A 4,507-nucleotide genomic window follows, 5' to 3' on the forward strand; every position below is an offset into this window, starting at 1 on the left:
GAAGAAGCAAATCTAAGGAAAACTTTAATATTCAGTGTTATATATTTTTATCTTTACTTGAAGGCAGTGTTCTTATAATACAATGTTCATGGTGTAAACTCCAAGGTGGACACTATAATGTCCTTGTTCTGTTCTATCGACAACTTGAATCTTGAGGTTTGCCAGTGAGCACACATGACTCATGACAATGTAGGGTTAACCATGACAGAAGAAAGGTGCAGGCGAATAGGTACCAACTTGGTCCACAGTCTGTCCCTGATTTGTTTCAAGTCCATATCTTACTGGCATATAATTGTACTTCGGCCTGCACCTGTGTTTGTTACATGAGCTGGGTAGAAGATGTTTGCAGAGGAGTCACTCAGACTGAAGCATCATCCAGGAGGGCTGAGCAGTGCTGCCCTGTTTGGACAAGGGCTTTGCTGAAGACCAAATGTCCTTGCCTACCAAGGGTCTTTGTTTGTTGTCAGCTCAGTGTACCGGCAGACTGGGTTGGACCCCTGCAGCGTGGAGTTGCCAGTGCAAAAGCAATGGCATGGAACTCCTTGCATCTGTGGATTTACCTTTCCCTTGATCTTGTTTAGGCCTCGACAATGTTGCCTGGAGTTCCCAGTGAATGATCCAAATTTGGACTAGCACTCTTAGGGGGGTTTGTTAGGCCTTTCAAGAATTTGCCTCTTTGATGGAATGATGGGTCCTGTGCTTGCCTGAGCAACTGGGAAACCTGACAGTAATGTATTATATTTATAGGAAGACAACTTGGAAGATCCAATTGGTGCAGAATTTGATTGCCTGAATTTTAATTGGTGACTGGAAGGTTGAACTACTGCTGGGGCCATCACATGGTGCTGGTACTTACCTTTAAAGCTCTAAACAGATTGGGACCCAAATAGAATCATAGAATCATAGAATCATAGAATAGCAGAGTTGGAAGGGGCCTACAAGGCCATCGAGTCCAACCCCCTGCTCAATGCAGGAATCCACCCTAAAGCATCCCTGACAGATGGTTGTCCAGCTGCCTCTTGAATGCCTCTAGTGTGGGAGAGCCCACAACCTCCCTAGGTAGCTGATTCCATTGTCGCACTGCTCTAACAGTCAGGAAGTTTTTCCTGATGTCCAGCCGGAATCTGGCTTCCTTTAACTTGAGCCCGTTATTCCGTGTCCTGCACTCTGGGAGGATCGAGAAGAGATCCTGGCCCTCCTCTGTGTGACAACCTTTTAAGTATTTGAAGACTGCTATCATGTCTCCCCTCAATCTTCTCTTCTCCAGGCTAAACATGCCCAGTTCTTTTAGTCTCTCTTCATAGGGCTTTGTTTCTAGACCTCTGATCATCCTGGTTGCCCTCTTCTGAACACGCTCCAGCTTGTCTGCGTCCTTCTTGAATTGTGGAGCCCAGAACTGGACGCAATACTCTAGATGAGGCCTAACCAGGGCCGAATAGAGAGGAACCAGTACCTCACGTGATTTTGAAGCTATACTTCTATTAATGCAGCCCAAAATAGCATTTGCCTTTTTTGCAGCCATATCGCACTGTTGGCTCATATTCAGCTTGTGATCTACAACAATTCCAAGATCTTTCTTGTTTGTAGTATTGCTGAGCCAAGTGTCCCCCATCTTGTAACTGTGCATTTGGTTTCTATTCCCTAAATGTAGAACTTGGCATTTATCCCTATTAAATTTCATTCTGTTGTTTTCAGCCCAGCACTCCAGCCTATCAAGATCACTTTGAAGTTTGTTTCTGTCTTCCAGGGTATTAGCTATCCCACCCAATTTGGTGTCATCTGCAAATTTGATCAGCGTTCCCTGCACCTCCTCGTCCAAATCATTAATAAAAATGTTGAAGAGCACTGGGCCCAGGACTGAGCCCTGCGGCCCCCCACTCGTTGCCTCTCCCCAGTTTGAGAAGGTTCCATTGATAAGTACTCTTTGAGTCCGAGAATCTCTTCCTATACCAGCCCAGCCCTGTCTTAAGATCTTTTGCTGTGGCGCTGCTCCACTCTACATGCCTTCGTCACTGGAAAGAGAGGGATCTCTGTGTGATGCTTTTCCAGTTTTGGAATGCCTTTCCTGAAGTGCTGTGCCTAGCAGCTAATTTGCAATCTTCTTGGCAACAGATTAAGATGTAACATTTTGCACAGGCATTTTAATTTACTTAACTACTCAGTTTGTCTTTGAAATTGAAATTCCTACTGGTTTATCATGGGTGTTGAATATTAGTTTTATCGTATTGTATTAGGTTTTGGGTTTTAGGATGGCACAGAAATGTTTAAAGAACATCAACAAATGAATGAATAGTATATTAGTATCTTGAATAACTGACCCCATCTCAAGATGGAGACTGTAGACTGAATAAATTAGCTACTGCTAGGTCATGCAGGTATCAGATTCCTCTTAGGATTCTGGAACAAAGAAGCAATGGTATTTCTGAAAAGTAAAAACCAGCTGTAACCAAGATCTTGTGTTGCACAAAGCACAGGTTCCTCGATAGGCAGAAAACAAACGTAAAGAGAATCATGACAGTCATAGAATCATAGAATAGTGGAGTTGGAAGGGGCCTTTAGGGCCATCAAATCCAAGCCTCCACTCAACACAGGAATCTATCTTAAAGCATAACTGACAGAGAGCTGTCCAGATGCATCTTGAATATTTCTAGTGTGGGAGAGCCCACTACCTCCAAGGTAATTGGTTCCATTATCATACTGCTCTTACAGTCAGGAAGTTTTTCCTGATGCCCAGCCGGAATCTGGCTTCCTGTAACTTGAAACCATTATTCCGTGTCCTGCATTCTGGGATGATCGAGGAGAGATCCTGGCCCTCCTCTATGTGACAACCTTTCAAGTATTTGAAGAGTGCTCTCATGTCTCCCCTCAGCCTTCTCTTCTCAAGGCTAAACACGCCCAGTTGTTTCAGTCTCTCCTCATAGGGCTTTGTTTACAGACCCCTGATCATCCATGTTGCCTTCCTCTGAACCCCCTCCAGCTTGTCTGCAACCTTCTTGAAATGTGGTGCCCAGAACTGGACACAATACTCAAGATGAGGCCTAACTAGCACCGAATAGAGGGAAACCTTCATGCAATTTGGAAGTTATACTTCTACTAATGCATCCCAAAATAGCATTTATTTTTTTGTGCAGCCACATCCCACTGCTGGCTCCTATTCAGCTTGTGATCTACAACAACTCCAAGATCCTTCTCTTTCGTAGTATTGCTGAGCCAAGTATTCCCATCTTGTAACTGTGCATTTGGTTTCTTTTTCCTAGGTGTAGAACTATTAAATTCCATTCTGTTTTCAGTCCAGCGCTCCAGCCTATTAAGATCACTTGGAAGTTTGTTTCTGTCTTCCAGTCTTTACATTTGCAAGCCAGAAATTCTTTTTTGATGGGGCACTACCCACCTTCCACAAAGGGGGTGGGAATTTAAGCCAAATTTTGCATTATTACCCAAGTGGTTGGTGGGAATAAAATCCATAAACTGTGAAGGTCTTCTTCAAGCAGTAGAAAACCTTCTGGTGGTCAATTTCACACTGAATGACTAAATATGATATTACCCAAGTCACATAAAAAAGCAAAGATAAGTGTGTTGGTCCACAAGAAAAAAAACATCCAGAATTCAAATAATGCTTAAAAGTATCTTTAAAAGTTTCTTGTTATTCTTTTCTAATTAAAAACAATAACAATTAGAATTCTGTACTAGGAATTTCAGAAAATACTTACCAATTTATTTATTTATTTATTTTATTTTATTTTTATACCGCCCAATAGCTGAAGCTCTCTGGGCTGTTCACAAATTTAAAACCATTCAAGGTATAAAACAACAGTATAAAAACATGATATAAAATACAATATAAAAGCACAACCAGGATAAAATCAGCAGCAGTCCAGAAATAGAAATTTAAAATACAAATTTAAAACAGCAAAGTTAAAATTAATTTATAGACTGTTAAAATACTGAGAGAATAAAAAGGTCTTCACCTGGCATCTAAAAGAGTACAACGTAGGTGCCAGGCAGACCTCTCTGAGGAGCTCATTCCACAGCCGGGGTGCCACAGCAGAGAAGGCCCTCCTCCTGGTAGCCACCTGCCTCACTTCCTTTGGCAGGGGCTCACGGAGAAGGACCTGTACAGCCCGAAGCAGTAATAAAATTAATGTCTAGCTTATTGAACAGCATACAGCACAAAAGACACCTTCATTGGTATTTTGCTAAGAATTCAGATGATGTTAGAAACGGGGGTGTGAGGAAGTGAAGTGACTAGACTAGAGATCAACACTTTGTACTATTTAAATTCTATCATGGAAGTGTTCAAAACAGCTTCTAAAGTAAAACAATGACTAAAGAACTAAATGGACACAGTGGGTTTTTCTTTAATATTGTATTTTTATTTTTCAATTGCTAAATTTAGATCAGTTCTGAAGAAAATGTTTGGAGGTTTTTTTTTTAATGCTTAACTTTCATTCTTTTCCAGCTACGAAGAGTTATCGCAAGATGTATCTTGTAAAGCCTCATATATGCT

This window comes from Elgaria multicarinata, chromosome 2 (assembly GCF_023053635.1).
Source record: "Elgaria multicarinata webbii isolate HBS135686 ecotype San Diego chromosome 2, rElgMul1.1.pri, whole genome shotgun sequence".
In the NCBI taxonomy this organism is placed as follows: Eukaryota; Metazoa; Chordata; class Lepidosauria; order Squamata; family Anguidae; genus Elgaria; species Elgaria multicarinata.